The sequence below is a fragment of the Amphiura filiformis genome, chromosome 16, assembly GCF_039555335.1.
Source record: "Amphiura filiformis chromosome 16, Afil_fr2py, whole genome shotgun sequence".
In the NCBI taxonomy this organism is placed as follows: Eukaryota; Metazoa; Echinodermata; class Ophiuroidea; order Amphilepidida; family Amphiuridae; genus Amphiura; species Amphiura filiformis.
The window spans coordinates 14,438,294-14,462,624 of record NC_092643.1 but is presented as its reverse complement, the minus strand read 5'-3'; the positions used below and the strand labels follow the sequence as shown (position 1 = coordinate 14,462,624).

The 24,331-nt window shown below is 36.9% G+C and overlaps 1 pseudogene; it reads left to right on the top strand.

Annotated features, from left to right (window-relative positions):
- The first annotated feature begins 9,727 nt into the window (after window positions 1-9,727).
- Window positions 9,728-15,252, top strand: LOC140136514 (flavin-containing monooxygenase 5-like; annotated as a pseudogene).
- Window positions 15,253-24,331: the final 9,079 nt, after the last annotated feature.

Below are 24,331 nucleotides of genomic sequence, written 5' to 3'. Positions count from 1 at the left end.
CAGCAAATGTAGGCATAGAAGTAGGTAAAGTTCGATAGCCAATAATTACCTATTCCAAGGAAGTGTTAAACCTGCAAAAAACAACAGGGATCAATGGGAATACAAGTACAAGTGCACTAGAACAAGTGATGAAAATCACTGTGCACATAAGCAGACATGATCAACCAAAACAGGCATACAAACGGGCAACGTTTGCCAAAAATGGCCAATTCCAGAGCACACAGAAGTGTCCGGAAAACAGTACAAACAAAAGTACACTTTAAGTGATGAAAATCACTGTGCACATAGCAGACAAGCCAAACAGACAAAACAACCGACGTTTCGTAGTAGATAAACTGCTCTTCAGGGACAGACAACAAAATATAAAATTAAATAGGAAAAAATACAATCTAACTTTACCAATTTACCCATTTACCCATTCTACGTACCACGTCAAGTTGGTGTACCTTGCTCTTTTTCTTTCCAGTATAACGGGTTTTTGCTTGTTTTGTTTTGGTTTTTTCTAGGTCGCCCAGTGCACCCTAAATAAGGTGGGCTGGCATTTTCACCTGTGTGAAAAGTGTACTTTCCCCTGGCTTTTAAAATGGATATTAGTGATATTAAAAATCCATTTGACTTTATTAAATAGGTCTATAACCATGATAACAACAAAAGATACTGCGAATTAGTTAATTGATAGAAAGTGACACAATCAGATAGACATGGACGTACCTGGCAGCCACGCCACATGGTTATGGGTAATCGATCAGTAACTCTATTCAATTTATTTAAATGGTGCGCCTGAAATAAGGTGGGCGGTAAATCGTAAACTGTACATCGACGGCTAAAGTGTGCCTTTTGTGTTATCGGCTAATCAATCACAACCGTGGGCTATATGAGAACAAAAGGTACCTCTCGCTCAAGTAGGGACTTTCACGTGACTATCATTTGATCACCTATTAGAGAGTAGCCTGCTTGGTAAAGCGTTAAGACGCTGTCAGGTCAGTTACAGATTTAATGGCGGAACCCTTTTGTGATGAACAAAAGGTACCTCTCGATGAATAGCTTGTCGGCAAATCAAATCGGCACAAAGGAACAATGCGTTACGTAATCTATTGCCCCGTATTTTTTTTTTGGGGGGCTTTGGGGCGCGAGCCCCCAGGGTAAAAGCAGGGGCGGCCAAAACGAAGGGGCGGCGGAAGAAGAAGGGTAACCCTATTCGCTACTTGCACGGTTCCGCCATTATGCACTATGTGCGGGGAGAGCCTCGAACTGGCAGCATACATGAAAGGAAGAATTATGTAACCTTACACAGAACGTTATGACTAGTTCGATTCCCATTCATGTATGCTGCCAGTTCGAAGCACATAGTGCATAATGGCGGAACCCAATAGCGAATGGTTTTGGGGTATGGTTTGTCTTTAAATTTACATGCAATGTCAAATGTCATCCCCTTTATGCAGCTACGTGAAAAAACGAGAACATATTTAAAAGCGTAAATGTGAATAAATATTAACATTACTAGCAATAATACGTTGGTACGCGTGAATTGCATTCTGGTCCGGCAAACATGTGCCGTATTCCCGTTTGTGCAAGTCCCGATGGTATACAAATATTAACTGTCTATGAGTGTGTTGGTCGGAATATAATGACGAGGTGAAAGATGGATTGTCCCATTCCACGAGCCGGAACGGCGAGTGGAATGGAACAATATATCTTTCACCGAGTGATATATTCGACCATTACACGAATTTAAGACAGTTAATATTTGTTTTATATCACTCATGCATATATTCTATTACTAAAATACTATTTAAGGTAGGAAATACATTTTTTCATCAACATAACACCATGTTTTGCCGTATTATACTTCACATTTTGGGGCCCACCCCAAGCTACCCCATAACTAAATCGGCGAGTCCAAGAGTCAGCGCACGACTTGACGCAGGCGCACTACGGCAGAGCACATGATGGTAAAGACTATCACACGGAGAGGGTGATAGTAAAAATGATAAATGGTAATCAACCAATGAACTGTCTAGAATTTATGTATGAGTGATATAAAAAGCACTGACAACCAGTTTACCCCAGTGGGTTTACATGTTCATACTAATTGACATTGACAAGGGGTGGCATGCTCTTGTGTTTTTCATGTTCCCCTTATCATTCTTGATAGATATGGCAATAGCCAATATCGAAAGCAAAACACGCAGTGACGACAACATGCACTACCCGTACTAGTTCAAAGTTGCTCAGACTGATATTCTCCAATATATCGGGCCTTCCATAGACGTTGATATATCAGGTTTGAGAAGATATACACGTGCAAAATCGGGGTTTTGGACCCCACACTACTGTACTTTTTAATCATTGTCTTCCATGACTTTATCCTTCAAATATAAATATAAAATGGTAAAATCCTAAAATATACATTCTAAACTGCTATCCAAATACTACTTGCCACATTTATGTTTGGTCTTGCCAATAACAAGAAAATGTTGGCGAAATTCGAACTCGATGTACCAAAGAAAATCATCCGAACGACATGGAAAATACCCGGGGGAAAATAATACATAATTTTTCTTAAAATCAATCATGAAATATTAATCTCGTCAAATCGATGCATACCAAAAGCCGTTGAGTTTTTTAATCGTGTCTCATTGCCGACCAATTAAAAAAAAAAAGAAACAAAATATATTTTCCTGTGCAATATGTACATTTTCAAATGAAAGAATACAGTTTTGAGTTAAAATGGATAGGAAAAGAAAAAAAATACCTGCCACTACGGTACCTTGCACTAGTCTACAATGCGCTAGTCAATTGAGTTACCGATATCTGATATCTCCTCAGCAGCCCCTCTCTCCACACAAACAATAGTTGTGTAGAGGGAGCGGAACCAAACTAGCTGCTGAAGAGACTAAATTAGCATATTTCTATCGTATGGCAGGCCTCAAAAAAGGCGTTTGCATTAATTTCGTATTTCAAGCGTTAATTTCCTTATAATGGTCCAATAACATCAACAAAGGTAGAAAATTGGTATTTTCACGATGAACAAGATATAGAAAACCCTTCTCAATCAAAAATATAATCTGCATGTGTTAAGTTAAATTACTCTTTAGGAATTAGTAAAAAATCTAATTGGTTTGTTCCAATTTTGCTTCAACAATGGTTCGCTGCATAATGGTAAAAATAGCCTTGACCTAAAAAAGGGCGAGAGGTACCATATTTACGGATTCAGGCTAAACTTAAAATTGATATAAAACGTTTTTTGATCGATTACAAAAATTAATTTTTGTCGTATAAAGAAATTGTATCTGGCGTGAATTACACTACAGTTTTTATTCCTAGGGCTCTTTGACTTCAAATAATTTTTTTAATGATAGAGTGAATCCCCTGGCCCTCTATAATTACGCACAAAAGATCGAGTCCCCTTAATAATATGACAATTAAATGTATTTTGACATCTGAGTTATTCCATATTTATAGATGAGTGTCATCCTAGAAACTAAAATGAGAAAATTTACACGACAGAAATATTTTGAAAAAAGCTGAACACAGTGCATCTGAATTCCAAATCAGTCATAATACTTAGTCACAGTCACAAGGTGCAAATGGTAACTTTTGTTTGAGGCGAGTTATTCTCCACAGCTTACCCAAACTCAAATGCTAGTGAGCGAGTCAACATGGTTATGTGAATGTAGATACCTTTACATACTTTCATTACGTATTACAGCTTCAAATCTATGTAGCATTCCTTATATAATTTATAGTTGAGATTTGGACATAGAATAATGGACAAAAGACATTTTTGAGCCTTTTGATGCTTATTGTTAGAATCATCTTTACCCTTTGTCACGGATGGAATACCGTATGAGAACTTCACTGGCTTGCGGCAATTGTTAAGGGATCTGGAATGAGCGTTTTGAGCGTTTCGACAGTATTTTTTGTGGGACATGAGAGCACATCAGACATATCGAATTGCATTCTGAATACGAAGAATGTCTTTCTGATATCAAATAATTATCATTTTGTGAAATTCATGATATAATACAAATTTTATGACAAATTATTAAAATTTGATATTTTTCACATTTTGATATATAACAGTCCTCGAAGTAAATTTTATAAATCTAATGATATAATATTCTTAAAGTATATGTAGCTGGGAGGAAAAGCCGACTATCAATTGAAAATTTTTACCTTTCATATTGAAGATATTGATTTTTTCCCAATAAAAAATACGAAAGGTCAAAATTTTTACTTGATCGTCGGCTTTTCATCCCACCTACATACACTTTAAGTATAAATCATCAGATTTATAAAGTTTACTTCGAGTACTGTTAAATATCAAAAATATCAATTTTAATCATTTGCCATAAAATGTGTATTACATTGCGAATTTCAAAAATCAAAATGATTTGATATCAGAAGGACATTCTTCGTATTCAGAATGCAATTCGATATGTCTGATGTGCTCTAATGTCCCACAATAAATACTGTCCAAACGTTCATACCCCATCCCTTAATGCAAAGAAGTTGGCATTTCTCAGTGTGGAACGTAACTCCGCATAATAATAGCATTGTGGCTTATGGAGTTCTTGCAAGGTATCCAGATCGCGTTTTGATTGAACTTTGGTCAGCATTTTGGTAGACCGTTTATGTATTATCCCTTCAATGTTAACCATACGAAACAGTGAAATATGGCGAAAACCATGATAATTAAGTTGTCTACAAACACCCCAGTGACATAATGTTATACGTATTAATTGTTGAAATCTGTTGTGATAAGGAAGTAGTTTGTGTAAGAAACACAAGAAGAAACACAAATGCTTCATTTGACCAATTGTTAAAAATGCACTGACTTGGTGGACATGTTAGCTCATGTTAATAGATGCTATGGTATTCTCTGCAATGATATGACTGTATATTTGTGCAAACAGCAATAATGGGATAATGCTAAAATGCACTGAATTGGTGGACGGCAAGTAAGATGCAATGGTTGTCTCAATGATATGACTGCATATTTGAGCAAACAGCAATAGTGGAATAATGTTTAACAAAAAATAAAATGTTTTCCTATAAAAACACACACATTACAATTAGGAACTAAGGCATTTTGAATATTTTGAACATGGAGACCTGGATATTTAAAAAAAAAATCATTTTTTTAAGTCTTTCGTTGCTTATTGTTATAACCATATTTGTCAAATTTGACCAAGTTATGCAACTCTCCTAATTAGCATCATACTGTAGAGATATGTGCATTTAGGGGCTGTGCAATAATTATGAGCCTTGGGAGGGTAAAATTGGGGGGGGCAAGAACTTTTGGCAAGCCGAAGGGGTGGGGGCGTTTGGAAATTTTACCTCCCCTCCCCCCTGGGGGGCTCATAATTATTGCACAGCCCCTTAGCAGACCGTACAGCTATTTACTGCTCAATATCAGCTATTTTACACAGTGGAATATAGCAAAAACCTTGATACCCCAGTTTTCTACAAACACCCCTTTGAAAAAATTTACTGCGCCAATAAAGTATCCTTACAGTTGGAAAAATAATCACAATTTTAAAACTGAACAATATTGGGGTAAATTTGTTTTTTAAATAGATGCACTAGCTAATCCTGCACATTATGACACCACATTAAATCCAATGTTACCTCAAGAAGTAAAGTTACAAGCATTTGAATAGACGAAGGTCCCGTTTTAAAAGTGACAAACTGGCCTATACAAGGCGCAAAAAGATTCCAACAAGCGAAACAAAGAGACAACACAGTTTCTTCAATGAAGCGTTATTTAAAGCAGTTTTTATTTCAGTTTTTACTTCTCTGTACTTTTCAAAGCTTCATTTTATTTGTCAGTTCTTTTGTTTCAATTTTCTTTTGTTCCTTTTGTTTTAAATTAAGGCCAAACGCATAAATTAGCCATTCACCACTCTCAAACCAGACGTCTAGTCTGTGGAGTTTTGAATAGGCTAGTTTGTCACTTTTAAAACTGGACCTTCGTCAAATCAAATGCTTGTAACTTTGCTTCTTGAAGTCACATTGGATTCAATGTGGTGTCATAATGTGCAGGAGTAGCTAGTGCCTCTATTTAAAAAACAAATTTACCCCAATATTGTTCAGTTCGGAAATTGTGATTAATTTTCCAACTGTAAGGATACTTTATTGGCGCAGTATAGACTAACCCTTGCTAATATCACATGTTTGTGTCACCGTAGTCATGTGGTATAGAGTGATAAACAAAATGTTGCAGTTTTGAATTGAAGTCATCACCATATGCAGTGATATGGAAGTAGAAGTATAAGTAACACAAATGCCTCATTTGACTAATTGTTAAAAGTGCCCTGAATTGGTGGACATGTAAGTAAAATACTAAGAAGTCTCCATGATTTAGAATGCATTTTGTAAACATCAATAGTGGGGTAATTTATGATAAAAAAAATAAAAAATAAAAACAGATATCAAGGTTTTTATTTTTCCCCTCAATTGGGGAAAATCAGGCGGCATAGGACACACAACACGGACGTACGAGGCTGGCGAAGATACAGGGCTGACAGCCCCATTCACAATACACGGTTAGCGATTATAAATGGACAATTAACATACTTGCAGTGGGGTACTTTGAACCACAACGGTTTTAGAGTAAGATAATTTTGCTTTGACACCACATAACAAATTTAGAATTGTTTGTGTAGATTTCATGATTATGTGTTAATCCAATGGCGACGTCAAAAATAGCGATATCGCATCCACCATCATCTGGGGAAAATTAGGCATTTTCAACATTTTAAAAATACAAGAATATAGTCGCACCCCTCATGCTGAAAACGGAACATTCCAACAAAAAAATTTAGCTTGCTGTGCATTTTTATATTGTGAAAATATGTAATATACACAAATGAACAAACACAAAGGAGGGTAGTCTCCTCCGTGACCAGCTTGATTTCGATGGAGCGGAACCAAATTGGCTGCGGAGGAGACGGGTCATTTTGCCATGCAAATTTCTTAGTGTCGACCGTTTGCTTACTGTCTGTAAGCTGTTATGACAGCGCGGAGGTGGTCACGTGCGTAAAAAACTGCGTATTTATAAAAGCGCATTTATGGTCGAATCCAACCAAAAGTGTACACGGGCCAAAAATAAAAGTCCAAAATAAAAATGTCTCCACAATTGTTTTCGTTTGCCCATTGATTGAAGGCATGTTGGCCTTATAGGAACCAAAAGTGCCAGTACTAATCTTGAAAAATAAATCCAGGATGTGTGATAGTAAATGTGACATCATAACCCAATGTTACCTACGAATACCACTAGGCACCTTTGTTCCATAACCATTAAGGTATAGGACATTTTTTGTTTTTGCTATAGCCCCCGAATGAAATGTATTTAATTATGTTTGTACTCACTCAGGTAGCATTGTGTGTGAATTTTACATCCGAACTAAGTGCTAGTCTTTTTTATGGGCATTTTAGTGTCTAAAATGGCCCAAAATGAGGGTTTTTCAATATTGCCGTCCATTCCTAATCGTCACCCCCATAGACTTTACATGTAAAATAAAAAGGCTGTACCGATATGGGCATTGGCATGAATGGTGGTGTTTCACATCAGGGTCATGATGTCAAATTATATTTGTAGGCAATATTCGGCTACCGAAATCTACCTACGAATACTTAATTTTTGTTATTATCTCAGAAATTGTTAAATACATGCTATTGAAACTTGGTAGTATTAACACTACATATCTCAGAAAACAGTACAATATAGCAAAATCGAGGGGTCAGCATTTTTTACAAATTTTAGGTCTTTTTTTGGGGGGGGGGGGTATATCTTCAACAAGAAATGTCAAAATGTTCATAGGATGGACGGCTTTTCATCCCAGCTACATACTTTTAAATATCATGTAATTAGTTTTATTTACATTTAGTCACAGCTTCTTTAATTTAAACCAATTGGAAATTTTTTCAAGATTTTTATTTAATAGGGTTTCAAGGGTAAGGGTCTTTATTGGTACAAATTATATTAGTATCATCTGCAAAGTATGAATTTAAGGGTAAAGGAGCAGTTGCGCAAATCATTTATGTAAAGGAGAAAAAGTAAGGGACCAGGATCGAACCCTGTGGAACTCCCCAATGGATGGGATTAGTGGAGGAATTTTTCCCCATGAAGACCAAAATATTGTTGTCTATCATTCAAATAGTTTTAATCCACATATTGGAAGTTCGTTCTTCTAATGTCACATTGGTGAAGTTTTTGTAGGAGAATGGAATGGTCAAGGGTGTCAAAAGCCTTTCTTAAATCAAGGAAGATACCAACTACACATACTTGCTTGTCAATTGCAGTGGTTATACTCTCATGTAGGTTTTAATGGCCATGCAAATGATTTTTGTGGAAACGAAATTGGTTCGGACTGATAATTTTATGCCCGCTAATGAAGTAAATGATCCGGTTATGAATGATATTTTCAATGTAGAATTCGTGAAGTCATATTAACTTTACATATTATAATGTACTATTGGTCTCGTTTTTGTTAGAATTCCCCATAATTATTCCAAACAAAAACAACCTGTCTACATGTATATACATGCGTGCGAAATAAGCAAATAGTGTGGCGAATAGATGTTTACAATCTGACAATGTCAACACGTACATACGATTGTCTAGATAATTTTCGGTTCACAGTCCGCTCGACGTCACTGACATCGAAACTAGTCCGGCATATTACACGTCTGTTACACACGTCCTTTTCCATTGAACAGGGTGGATAGTAATTTTGGTCTATACCCCGGTCTATATGACATCTCACCTCTCAACTGGCAGAACAAGGTAAGAAATCAAGCTGGATTTGAATCATCATGTAAATATATACATGCGTGCGAAATAAGCAAATAGTGTGGCGAATAGATGTTTACAATCTGACAATGTCAACACGTACATACGATTGTCTAGATAATTTTCGGTTCACAGTCCGCTCGACGTCACTGACATCGAAACTAGTCCGGCATATTACACGTCTGTTACACACGTCCTTTTCCATTGAACAGGGTGGATAGTAATTTTGGTCTATACCCCGGTCTATATGACATCTCACCTCTCAACTGGCAGAACAAGGTAAGAAATTAAGCTGGATTTGAATCATCATGTAAATATATTTCTTTCATGTATTAATTTTGTGAAAAGATTTCCATGTCATGCAACAACATTACTGAACAATAAGGTATTGACTACCAAAGGACCTTTTCGATAAACCCCATGAGCCTTTGCGGGTAGACCTGATTTCGTCACGCCAATGCTCACGTCCTTACTGCGCACTTCACGGCTTTTTGCGTAGTAACGATAATCTGTAAATTACACATGACCAATGAACTAATAAATGTAGATGACAATATCTTATTTGCCTCTATAATGAAAGACATAGATAAAAGACTAGTTTGCGTCTGACGTCATCTGTCAATCGAACTCGAGCACGGTTTGTTTACAAGTGTCGTGATGATATGAGTTGCTGAACACGGCTTCAAAACCGGACGCCTTATTGTTAATTTTGTACCTTCAAACACCATCTCAAAAGTTGGGTCTCAATAGTAGGAAACTTTCTTTCGCGAAGGCACCATGTCAACAATGCCTAGAAAAATTGTCTTTTGCCTTGTAAAAGTACGTAATTTTTCGCCATTTACTGCTATTCCTTTGCTCCGATCGGCACCAGATAAATCGACCTTCCTTGTACGTGCTATTAACCAATCAACTTCGTAGAGAATTTGATTGACAGTGACGTCAGACGCAAACTAGTCGTTTTATCCCTGTTTTCAATTATAATATATTGTCTACTACATTAAACACCAATTTCATTTCAAAGTTATTTTTTGTATGTTAATATTCTCTATTCACCATAATTACGTTTATTCCAGACCACTGACGTAGATTTACAATGGAAAAGAAGAGAGTAGCTGTCATCGGCGCAGGAGCCAGTGGGCTTGTAGCGATTAAATCATGTCTGGACGAAGGACTCGAACCCGTATGTTTCGAGAAATCAACTGGCATCGGTGGTTTATGGTGGTATCGTGAGAACCGAGATGGTCAAGGTTGTGTGTTCAAATCCACCGTCATCAACACTAGCAAAGAGCACATGGCCTACAGCGACTTCCCCGCACCTAAAGACTTTCCCAACTTCATGCACAATAGATATCTCAGGAAGTACTTCCATCTCTACGCTGATCATTTTGGATTGGAAAAGTACATCAAATACCAAACCTACATCAAGCACGTGACTCCTGCTGACGACTACGATACAACAGGACAATGGCGACTTGAATTGAAGAGCAGGGAGGACGACAGTGAATGGCAGGAAAACTTTGACGCGGTACTGGTCTGTTCTGGACATCACGTGGAACCCAACATCCCAGATTTTCCAGGGCTAAAGGATTTCAAGGGCAAGGTTGTTCACACGCATGAGTACAAAACTACCAAGGGCTACGAGGATTCGAGGACTATTGTCGTTGGTGTTGGCAATTCTGGCGGAGATGCCGCAGTGGAGCTTAGCCACGTGTGTTCTCAGGTAAAAAATAAATCAAAAGTAAAGAAAACATTAATGAATAAACCAATACAAAAAGTGGTATAAAAGGTAGCAAGGGTAAAAAATAAGATTGACAAACCTCTGGACCTTAATCTTTGTGGATCATAAAATCTTTATAAAAAAGTTAACATTTGTTCATGTCTATCATTGGTTAGTCATGAGCAATGAGGAGCATCGTCCTTTATAGGAGGATATTTCGCTACCTTTTCACTTTTTTTGTATTTGCACTGTATTAATATCAGGTGACCAGAACTGGTACGTGGGCATTGACTCAAGTAGATTATCATTATTCCGCCCTGTTTCGTTATGGCTACTCAAAAGTAATTTTTTGATGGTACAGTTTTTTCAGAGACTGGCACGCTTTAATTGAAATCAGAAACTGATTAGATTTATCCAATATAATTAGGGTTTGTTTAGTGTTAGGAATATAGATCTCAGCGTATTGTCATCACCGACTTAAATAAATTGGGCCTACCGCAGGGTTCGATTTTGGGGCCACAATGGTTTACCATCTAAACTCATTCAATTGGTGACATAGTCAGAAGGCACAATCTACAATTTTATCTTTAGGCAGATGACACCCAGATTTATGTTTCCTTCAAGTAATGTGATTCTTCTCAAAGTATTTCTTGCATTGAAGCTTGCATCAAGGAAATCAGACTGTGGATGCGTGAAAACGTTGTTAAACTCAATGACACCAAAACCGAATTTCTCATTATCGGTTCAAAGCATCAGAAATCTAAATCCATCATTAATAATATTGTCATCGGAGATTCACAAATTCCACCATCTTGTGATGCACACAATATGGGTGTCATTTTTGACTCTGATATGTCGCATAAATTGCCAGTTTCGTCATCTCTCAAAGCTGCCTATCATCAAATTCGCAACATCTGCAAGAAATATCTCACAACAGAAGCAACTCAACTCATTGTTCATTCACTTGTTATATCTCTCTTGGACATATGTAATTCTCGTTTGTACGGTCTTCCCAGCGGCGAAGCTGGGACTTTTTTCCAGGAGGGGCAAGACTGTATGGGGCGGGGGCCCAAATCCACCAAATTTCCCACTTGGGGGGGCGGTGGCCCAAATAAACAATTTTTGCCAGGCGTATTGATAATAATCGTATGGTATTGCATATCGTATGGATCCCCATCTCTCTGCCCCTCCTCCCTCTCCTCTCTCTCTCTCCTCTCTTTTTCCTCTCTCTCCCTCTGTTTTCCTTGCACTAGGGGGCGGGGGCCCAAATAGGCAATTTTTGCCCCCGACAGCTACGCCACTGGGTCTTCCCCAATCTCAACTGCGTCGTATGCAATTGGTTCAAAATACTGCCGCTCGTCTCATCACTCTCACAAGTAACGTTCTCACTTCACTCCAATACTCGCATTGATTTTAAGATTCTCACTTTTGTTTTCAAATCACTAAAGCACCGTCATAATATATCTCCGAGCATCTGCAAACTTACTTCGTTCAGCCAATCTTCATCTTCTTCGGGAACTAAGATTTAACAACTCTTTTGGCAACCGTTCTTTTGTCAGTTGTGCTCCTAAACTTTGGAACCATCTTCCTGCTCATATTAAAAAATGTACCACTTTGGACTCTTTTAAATCTTTGTTAAAAACACATCTGTTTAATATCGCTTTTGCTGATGACTTGTAGTGTAGAATGTTTTCTTGTAATGGTATTTTGTATATTTTCTGGATGCTCTGTTCATCATATTCTCCTTTATGTTCATATTCCTGTTGTTGCGCAGCAAGTGACTCTTGACGGGTGCGTGTTATAAAATTTCATTATTAATAATGATCGGTCTATCATGTGTTTATTTTGCAGGTATTTCAAGTGACCAGAACTGGAACATGGGTCTTAAATCGAGTGGGAGATTACGGATTGCCAGTAGATGTCATCTTTCAACGTCGCGCTTTTTTTTCGGCAGTGCCGCTCAGTTTACAAAATTTGGCATTTGAAAGGACCTCGAGCAAACATTTCGACCACGCTCGGTATGGGATAAAACCAGCGCATCGTCCACTTCAAGCTCACCCCACAGTCAATGATGCCTTGGCTAATCGCATTCTTAATGGCACCATTAAGATCAAGTGTAACATTAAAAGATTCTTCCAACCAGCGTAGAATTTGAAGATGGAACTGTTGAAGAGAACGTAGACAATATCATTCTAGCGACAGGATACAACTTTGGGTTTCCAATGGTTGATTCATCTGTCATCAAAGTAGAAAAGAATCAAGTGTCTTTATACAAGTATGTGTTTCCTCCAAATCTGAAGCACCAGACCATAGCTTTCATTGGTTTAGTTCAACCATGGGGTGCGATCAATCCAATAGCTGAGTTGCAATGTCGATGGGCAACCCGCGTCTTCAGAGGAGCCACTAAGCTTCCAAGTCGTGACATGATGTGGGAAGACATCATTAGGAAGAAGAATGACATGCAGAAGAGATACGTGGCACGTCAAAGGCACACCATCCAAGTAGATTGGATACCATTCATGGATGAGGTTGCCAGCGAATTCGGCGCTAAACCAGATCTGTGGAATCTGTTCTTTAAGGATCCAGCTCTAGCACTTCGTTGCTTCTTCGGACCTTGTTACCCTTACCAGTATCGTCTCATGGGCCCTGGGATGTGGGAAGGTGCTAAAGAAGCCATATACACAGCATGGGACCGAATTGAAGAGCCAACAATGACAAGGAAAGTGCCTAAAGAAGAAGCGTCCAAGGTAGCGGCCATCTTGAAACTACTGGTGTTCGTGGCAATCCTTCTTGGAATCATACTTTACTTTGTCTGATCAGGAAAATACAGTGTCACTGACTATGTAGACTCACGTGGTTCTTAACTATACCACTATATATAACTATCTACCGACAATCGTACATCATTATGATACCGTATGCAGCTAACAAATAATATTTCGACATTTTGAATTTGAAACTCGATACTTGAAACTCGAATCTTAACAAAAAGTAACACTCGCTCTGAAACCTGTCAGAAACGTACTTTCTCTGCTGATAAAAGACGCCGTATGCTTCAAATACCATCCCAAGTAAGATGTCACGATTTACTTATACCAACAAAATACGTTAAGGGTACAGCTTATAAGAATAAAGACCAAATGAATATTTCTTTTTTTATGCCATAATATCGTAGTCTTTCAACCCTTTCATAACTTCAGCTGTGTAACTTACGAAAATGATTAGAAAATAAATGAAAAATCGTTCTGGACTTTTTGTACTGGTCATACTTTATCATGATGCAGTCATGTCTACAGTAGAATTCACCTCGACCTTTGCAGGACTTAAACCCCATTAAAAGCTATTAAACCAAGATAACACTCATTGAAACAGCTCAACTGATTAAATCGGATCTTCTCTGGCTGTGCACATGTGTCTGTTTTATATGTGCGATATAGCAATGAGCTGCTATAATACAGCTTCAGTTGGGTAACCGATTATAAAGGAAACGCAAGGAAACAATGGTATGTAGACCTTTGTTCACGAAATGAGACAATGGCCTGCATTTTGTTAACCAGCATTCTTGAAAATGAGCAACATAATGATTGTTGACTTAACACGGTTTGGAAATAATTTCTTCATATTTTAGGTGTTATCTGTCGTTTACATATCCTTCCTAAAACACAAAAGTGCGACCCTTTGTCAATCACCTACAGTACCCAATTTCGGCATACTATATAAGAAACTCATCATGATTGCCAGAGAATAGTTTAAATGTAGCTTGTACCGTTTTTTTTGTGGCATCCTTCAGAAGTGAGCGGTCCGATCCCAATATTTTCGGTCAAATCTCCATTCAATTAACACGGGGAGTTGGCTTGCTATGCCTTGCCCTCACTCATATTTTACAAAAGTGCGACTATTTCTGAACATCTAACCTAGCTGTAATTTTAGGTCATGTTAGAGAAATATATTTGCTAGAAGTTTGGAGAATAAGTTAAATATTGGCTGGTTATTTTTCACACAGTGATGTTAACTAGGCAAGTGCCCATTCTTCCAACATACATCATTTGTAGAGGTCACGCGTCAATGGTGAGAGCACTGTGTATTGTGTATAGGAAAACGGACAGTAACTGCAGTATGTCAGACTATAATGTTTTGATCACACTTTAGATTGGGTTGACATGTCACGTCATTGTCAGCCAATGTGTCTTTATTATGCACATTATTTCTTGCCCGGAAATATGCGCGCGCATCATGTTTTGTTAAGGTCCCGTGCTTTTAAAAACTCCCGCCACATCACAATACGGTCATTGAACAGTGTATTCAAGGAGGTTAGATAGAAAGGATGGGAAATAGATTACGTATTGCTTTGTTCCTTTGATGCCGATTTGATTTTCCGCCAAGCTATTCATCGAAAAGTACCTTTTGTTCGGGACAAAGGGCTTCCGCCATTAAATCGGTAAGCTGACCTGACAGCGTATTAACGCTTTACCTAGCAGGCTATGTCAATAAGTGATCAAACGAAAGTCCCGTGAAAGCGCCTACTGGAACAAAAAGTACCTTTTGTTCCCATACAACCCAAGGGTGTGATTGAGTAGCCGTAAGCACAAAAGACATTTTATTTTATTTTAAGGAGATTGGCATAAACAGTGGCGTACCCAGGGGATGGCAGCTCTTCTATGAGAGGTCTTGGGAGGGGATGAGGGAGGAAGAGGTGGAGGAGGGGATATGGAGAATGAGAGGGGGACTGGAAGAAGAGAGAAAGATGAAGAAATGAAGAGAAATAAATAAATAGAAGTAAATAAATAGAACGGTAAGAACATATGTGTGTCTGTTAAACCCTTCGATAGCTTTCGATGTTTTCTTTTCATATAAAACATGTTTTATTTTGATTTGAAGTCCCAATGCATGTCAGGGTGTTTAAATAGGAACAAAATATTTATCTTGAGTAAGCAGTTGGACAACCACATCTTAAAAACAATTTTATGGAGATTTTTCAAAGCTACAATATGATGCTTACTAAACTTTCGGCTTTAGTTCACATTTTCATCAAATAACTTTTATTTTGTAGCCTAGATTTAAAGTAAAGGTATAATTATGAGTAATTTCAATATCCTGGCACGTACGATAACAGAGATGTGATGATGAAGGTTTTGAATGACCCTCGTATAAGATTGTACCCTCTTAAAGGGGGGCCCTGAAAAAATTGACCACAAATTTTCCCGGGAAAATTTAGTTTATATGCTTTTCTATGGGGTTGACCCATAATTTCCATGTCCAAAAGGGGGGCCCTGAAAATTTTTCGCTATGAATTTTTTTTGCATCAGCCCCCCCCCCCCCCTAACAAGTGTTTGTGAAAGGTCCCTTAGGACGGTATAAGCTTAAGCATACTCAAGTTACTAGTACTATAAGTCCGAGGTTGCTCCGACTGATATATAACGTTGATATATCAAATCTGAGAAGACATACATGTACAAGTGAAAACTTGGGGTTTTGGTGCCCACCCGGGGTGGCCACAGTCATGCAGTAATGCTTTTGAATCAATTTTATGACTTTTATAATAATTATATAGAATATAGAATAGTAAAATCGAATGTCAGACGACTCGACCTTCTGACAACTCGACTTCTGACAACTCAACCGCCATGACCATGATGACAACTCGACCTTTAGACAATTCGACCTCCCTGACAATTCGACCCCCGTAATCGCCGTGCACATGGTGCATTCATTGATGATATCGACGACGACTGCTCTTGTTTGTTTATTTTTGGTTGATGTTCTGTTTGTTCATATTAAGTGAATATTATTGTTATAATATGTGACCGTTCACAGCGAATGAGCCGTAAATTCCTCCCCCGGTCAATTTTTTTTTATTTCGTGTTTAGAAAATATACATCATAAGCTTTAAAATGGTATATCATTTGACTTCACAAACGATATCCAGAAGTGGGGTTATGGTGTGTTAAACTTTGCTCCTTCAACAAAATTATAGCTTTTTTCGTTTCTACATGTGTCACTTTTTCCACATTGCTGGCAATAAATATCAAACAGTCATAATTGGCGGTCATTTCAAATCATCCCCAAGTCAACGAGGTTTAAGAAAGTTCTCTCATTGTTAATTGTTGGTTATACATACCTATACAAAATACAATGCCTGGACACCACTTGAACAGGATTTAGCCAATGTCTATAGCCATCTAAGGTAGAAGCTTATTATCCACTTCAACAATAGGATTATTAATTGGTGTTTGACTATAAAAATGAGATAGATGTCGCGCCAGCTGAAGTTATCGATGAATACGACCTTCGTACACATTTTACACTCTAACTCAGAATACAATTTAGGGAATTTACGGCTCATTCGTGCTGTACGGTCACATATCATTGAATGTACTTACATGTCACTATTAGTGGTTTTATTGTTAATTATTTTAGTGATATTGGCCAAGAATATAATGTGATCGAGAAGTCACATTGTAAAACTTAATTTGTTTCTTTGCTTCTTTTTCCTCTTTCTTGGTGTTATTAAGGGGGTACTACACCCCTGTGGTAAATTTGTGACTATTTTTGCATTTTTCTCCAAAAATAATAAGACACTGGTAACAAAAGTTATGTATATTATTGGGGCAAGGAATCCAATTACTACACTGAAATTTCAGTGACTCAAGACAAGCGGTTCAGTATATATGATAGAAAATGAGGTACATCGTAGCGGTACCTTATTTCTTATCATAAATAACGAACCGCTTGTCTTGGGTCACTGAAATTCCAGTGTAGTAATTGAATTCCTTGCCCGTATAATATACATAAGTTTTGTTACCAATGTGTTATTAGTTTTTGAGAAAAATGCCAAAATAGACACAAATTTATCGAGGGGTGTAGTACCCCCTTAATGTATTTTTATTATTATCCATTATGTATTTATTATGTCTTGTTTATCTATTTACATTCTATTATGTTTATTTATTTATTAATATTGCAAATTGATTGATTTATTTAATTAGCAATTAATTAATTAATTATTATTATTTACTTAGTTTGTTCATCTAACACGTACATATCAACATTGCGTGAGGAATAGTTGATTGTATATTGACGATATAAAGTTATAATAATAATTAATAATAAACTAATGATAAAAGATACTAGCTTGAAATAGCTCTGCATAGGAAAGGGATATCTTGGCAATATTTTGGTATTAACTTGATAAGGTGATTAGCGCAATGTATCATGATACAATAGAAACAATATCCGAATGGCTACGATATTGAATTCTTTTGTATTAATCATTGACTAATGCACCACGTCCACGGCGATTACGGAGGTCGAATTGTCAGGGTGGTCGACTTGTCCGTAGGTCGAGTTATTAGGGCGGTCTAGTTGTCAGAAGGTCGAGTCGTCTGACATTCGATTTTACCATTCTAGATTTTTATAAAAGTCATAGAATTGATTTCAAAGCATTACTGCCTGACTGTGGGCACCAAAACCCAGAATTTTCACGTGTATGTATGTCTTCTCAGACTTGATATATCAACGTTCCAATTTGGAGAATATCAGTCGGAACAACTCGGTCTCATAGTACTAGTAACTTGAGTAAGCTTTCCCGTCCTAAGTTCAGTTCGTAAATAACCCACAAACGTAGAAAAAACCCGGAGAAAAAGTACTACGATCTTCTTAATCTTACCAGAACTGACAACATAACTCCGTAGCAATCTGCCCGGCAATCTGGCGACCCGTCTGGCGATTTTGATCGTAAATTAACATACAAATTACGTCGAAAGTTATTGCCGTTCTCACCCACCACAATACGACATCGCCAAAGAGTACTACTCGGGGAGCTATAGGCACGTCCTGTGCATCCCCCCAGGACTAAACCAAACCAACTTTTTTAGGTTCCTGAGATGACCCCAAAACATAATCAGGATGTTCCCAAAAATATAAACTGGCCCCAATTTATGTTATTATTTATGTTGAACTCTTCAATAGTGAGAAATTAATACTTGCTATATATTTATTTTTAACAGCTTTACATGTTTGTGAGTAGAAAGCGGTGGACACTCGCTATAGAAAATGTCCATTTATTTCTAATTTATGTCATTACTGATGTTAACCTGTGCTATAGTGAGAAAAGAAAACTTGCTATATATTTATTTTTAACAGCTTTACATGTTTGTGAGTAGAAAGCGGTGGACATATAGAAAATGTATATTCATTTATTTATGTCATTGCCGATGTTAACCTGTGCAATAGTGAGAAAAGTATACATCCGCTATAGGGGGACTCCCATTTATTTATTTATATCATTATCGATGTAAACTTGTAATAGGGAGGAAACAATATTTGCTATATATTTTAATTGTTGTTGTTGTTGTTGTTTTTGTTTTTGTTTTGTTTTTTTCATTCAGGGTCAAAGATGTCTCAAGTTTGACTTTAAATTTGACTGAATAAGCATTAATATTTGAGAATTTTTAGTCATATTTAGTATTGGTGCCAATTTCGGCGGCCATTTTAGGTGCTATCACAGAAGGACACTGATGGCTGTGATGCTGTTTCCCTTTATCATATCTTAGAAGTATATTAGGCCCTAAATCAAACCAAAAAGTTATAGTTTGATTCAGAAAAATCCCGTAATATGATAACTTATAGTCTTTTTTTTTTTTCAGTATTTGGCGGCCATTTTGGGCGCCATTTTGAAATTATACTGACTGTTGGGAATTCTTTTTCTTTATATCAACTTGAGTTTATGCTGGGCTCTTTAATTAAGCTAAAAAGGTTAGTTTGATTCAGAAATAGTATTCATATATGGTCATTTATAGTGATTACCTGCATTTGGGGGCCATTTTGGACGCCATCTTGGAAAAACCCACTTGGGGCCAGTTTATATTTTTGGGAACATCCTGATTATGTTTTGGGGTCATCTCAGGAACCTAAAAAAGTTGGTTTGGTTTAGTCCTGGGGGATGCACAGGACGTGCCTCTAGCTCCCCGAGTATACGTTGTCCATTGTAAACAAAGTTAAAGACCCCGCTGAAGTGCGTTTACCATATTTGGAGAGTGACGTTATTCACTCTTAAGCTGCCTTTAATTTAGAATTATTTTGAAGGGTAGTTTTTCCGGGAGTTTTTCATTGAAATGTAAATCCCTTTAATTGACTTGTCATTATTTTACTTAGCTACAGCATGGACAGTTTGATGAAAGTACACACCTGGTTCACTAATACCAAGCTATAATTATCATTCGTTTTCGACCTTTGCAAGTATTTCAACCTTTGGGATTTTTATTAGTTTAAAAAGCTAATCAGAATGCAAAAACGAATGAAAACTATGCATAATATGAACAGAGTGCCTCCAATTTCATAAAATTACAATTTCTGTAAAATATTAATCACAGATAGAAAATGTTTGGGTTTATTTAGAAAGCTAGATTTTCATTTAAAATGTCAATCCATGTAATTGAATTGTAATTTTTATACCTAGCTGCATTTCAATGAAAGTACCCAACTCGTTTTCTATCTACTGTCTGTTCAATTAGCTTAGATTCTTGAAATTTTAAGATATTTGAAAAAATAATAAATTGTGGTAAAAGTCATCAAAGAAAAGTGTTAGCACAGCCTTAGACCTAACGTGATTTACACTTTTTAAATTCCAAAGTTCAATTTAAAACCCCATTTCTTTTCAATTTTGCCTCATTTTAGGCAGTTACTTGGGTCCACCAAAAGGTTTCGCGACCTTTTCGCAAATCGAGTGGGACGGTCCATTCTCAACTTAGGGCATAGACCCTATCGAATTTAGCAAAACAATTATGTCCACCAATCTGTCCTGCCATTTCAATTGTTATACCGTTCCGGTTATTGGATAGGTGATGATGGTCCACCGGTTTTTGTTGCACGAAATTAGGTGAAGCTCCGTGAGGTATGCGCGATTACGTTTTATGCATAACATTATTCCGAGCATTGTTTTTTCCTAAACAATGACATTAAAATTATGGATCTCATTCTTATGGTTTCATCGATATAATGTAAATTGAGTTTTGTACAATACTATCATAGGCCAAAGAAACTGTTTGTTATTACTTTTGTTGTTTTGTTTATATATTGGTTATGATAATGATTACTAATTATTTTGTATGGTTAATTAACATGGTTTAGAAATGTATATGTTTTCCTATGTTTGCAACCTTGATGATGGATGAGTAATAATCACGATGGTCAGTCGACTTTGGTTCTCATGACTTACCTGGCATAATTATGACATTCTTTTAGTAATTAAGGAATTCTTTAAGTGATTATGAACAACCACAATCTAGGCCATCGCCCTGATGGCGTCCAGAGAACAAATGTTACTTTCATCCTTTTCCAAGTACAAAATTGTATATCATTCATAAGGTGCATGATTTCTTAAAGGAAGCTACCGCCTATCATCTTCTCAAGATTAGTAGTACAAGCAAGGTTAATGTATCATGGTAAAAACAATAGAGATGAGTTCTAGGAAAGTGATGGTTTCCTACATGATGATTAGATGGTTAAGTTGGATGTAAGTGATGTGGGTTAAGAAATGTGTTTTGAGAGTTAGTGAAGTTTTGGAAGTTAAGGAAGAAGGATCACAAATAAATATCACATCAATCAAAGGAATATTAACTTTGTATTTTCATCGTAAATTCGTGCAGTCTCTACCTGAGTTAATTCCCCAGATCAACATCAACAGACCTCATAAAGCCCGGTTATAATACTATCATTATTTCCCAAGAATATCAGCATTCGCTTGACATTTTCAGATACAGTGACTTTATCATTGTCATTGTTTTAAATAATATTTTCTTATACAAAAATTCTTTTGTTTCCAAATGTCTTTTTCATAGTTTGTATTCAACAAAACAAAATATCAAATTGATAATAAATCCACACAATAAATAAATAAATAAATAAATAAATAAATAAATAAATAAATAAATAAATAAATAAATAAATAAATAAATAAATAAATAAATAAAATAAATACGCAAGGAATGTATTTATATAAGCTGGCCTATTCTGAAAACCTTAGTTCATCTTTACTTTTTTTTATGTATAACATGTTTCAACAGTGGGGTTTCAACACGAATTACTGGCAAATAGGCCTATTCGCTACTTGCACGGTTCCGCCATTATGCACTATGTGCGGGAGAGCCTCGAACTGGCAGCATACATGAAAGGAAGAATTATGTAACCTTACACAGAACGTTATGACTAGTTCAATTCCCATTCATGTATGCTGCCAGTTCGAGGCTCTCCCCGCACATAGTGCATAATGGCGGAACCGTGCAAGTAGCGAATAGCTATTTTGCTGGACAATACTTCCTGATGCGGATGGTCGAATACGTACTATCTCATTCTCAGCGCATCTAATTATTACGACAATCGTCCCCGTTGCACTGAATGGATTGATTCAAAAAAGTTTATGGTACCCGACGTTCTACGGCTTGTTATAAAAAAATATCGCGGGAAAAGGCCAAAATTGAAAAGGAATGGGGTTTCAAATTGAACTTTGGAATTTGAAAAGTTGGGTCTAAGGCTGTGCTAACACTTAACTTTTCTTTGATGACTTTGATTACATTTTTTTATTTTTTCAAATATCTTAAAATTACAAGAATCTAAGCTAATTGAACAGACAGTAATATCAAGTTAAATGGTATTATGTTTTACAAATGTTAAGAATGCAAAAACGCATACAACACATTGCCTCCACGCCTGTTGCGCATCCTTTTGTGCCAAGGCTTTCCGCCATCGCGCCACAGGTGATCGAAAAATTGGGGAGAAAGTGCGTTGCCAGAGGCGTTGTAAAGCAATATTTGCTTGATTGTTTTCACAAAATGAATAATTGACTGACTACCACAAACTAATTCTTTTTGCATAGGAATTTTTGACTCCAGTTTTGACTCCGTCTGTCTTGATACTTTGTGGAGGAACAGCTTGCTTTAAGGGGGTACTACTACACCCCTGCCCAATTTTGTGCCTATTTTTGCATTTTTCTCGGGATTTTTCTCAAAAATTATAGCGCATTGGTGACAAGTAAGATATGTTTATTATAGGGCAAGGACTACAACTACTGCACTGGAAATTTTATTTCAGCACAGACAACAGTTGTGGAGTTACAGTCAAAAATGGGGAAAATCAATATTTGATCAATAAATCAATAATTACTTGCCTTGAGTTGCAGAATTTTCAGTGCAGTAGTTGTAGTCCTTGCCCCTATAATATACAAATCTTACTTAACACCAATGTGCTATAATTTTTGAGAAAAATGCAAAAATAGGCACAAAATTGGCCATGGGTGTAGTACCCCCTTAACATGTTTAATTTCCTGGTCATTGGTGTGATTGAAACTTGACTGTACATAATATTTTAAACACGTAGTTTTTACTTCTCACTGCACGGCTTTTTATTCTCATTGCACGATCGTGCCAGGAGGCACGTGAAAAGAGCCCCTGGCCGGTGTGTAGAGGCTCAAGATTCAAAGTTGCAAGGGAGTCGGAAGGTCTATTCCTTTCCAAGGATTGCATACCCGGGGGCACTCACATTATATTGGCACGCGTCATATGCCTGTCAATAGATCCCTCTTTTTCACCAAATCTGCCACCCAATGGCCCCTTTTTTCATTTACACCCAATGACACCCCCCCTGTTTTTTTTTTTTATTATAGAAATTAAAACCAAATCTGCAAAGTTATTTTTCACGGTCAATGACACCCAATTTTTAGCGTCCACACAATCATAATGACCCCCATTTTCTTGGAGCCGACACTGAATGACCGATAGACACCTAGTATCATAGTCCAGTAGAGCTCAGTAGGCACCGGTACGTCACTTTCATATTCGAGTGCCTCCCCCGGGATTCCATAACGGGTGGAATAAGCAAATAGTGGCAAGTCATTGACACAAGTTCAGTACTTTTCGTTTGAACGGGTTGGATAATAATTGGTCTATACGACATCTCACCGCTCAGCTGGTAAAATAAGGTAAGAACCCAACCTGCATTGATAAAATCATGTACGTACATTTCGTGTATTAAAGGCTTAATGTACGATTTCCTTCAAATTTTAAATTTGTCATTATATACTCAAAATGCTGAAATAATACTAGTAATAATGATCGGGAATGGTTTCTGTCCATTTTGAGCTGAAATAACGAGGTAACGTGAAAGAAACACTGCTTGTTATTTTGGCCGTTTAACACGCAGTTCTATGGGCGGACATAAAGTCATAATTTCTTGAATTATGACTTTATGTCGAACTTTGCTCTGACCTACAAACACAACAAATTTGGCTGATTCCATTTAGGTGCAAGTTGTGACATGTGTAAACATTACAAATATGCCAAAAATCAGGTTTGAAAAAAATTAACCAAATTCATATTATAAGATCGTACATTATGACTTTAAGTTTTTAAAAGAGGAATTGTTCAAAATCATGCAACAACATTAACAATTTAGGTATTTTCTAGCAAGGAACATTCTATTTGAACAGGTTTTACATATCAATTTGTAAGCACACTTTAGCAAAGTCATAATTCATTGAATTTACAACCGTATGACAAAACAGGCGAAAATAGCAACTTTTCAGTTGCACAAGATTTGCAATTTATGTTTTCTTCCAAATTTTAGGGGCTATCATTTCCTTCAGAAGAGGGTCCCAAATTTACAAAAAATCGGCGTCAAAAAAATTGAAAAATTGTGTGACCCCCCCACCGCCGATAAACCTTACCCCTAAACAGGCTAAAATTGTATTGAAATCAGCCTTTTGAATAAAATAAACACACTATCTGTGGTCATCTTGTGACTCCCTACATTTTGGTCTTCAA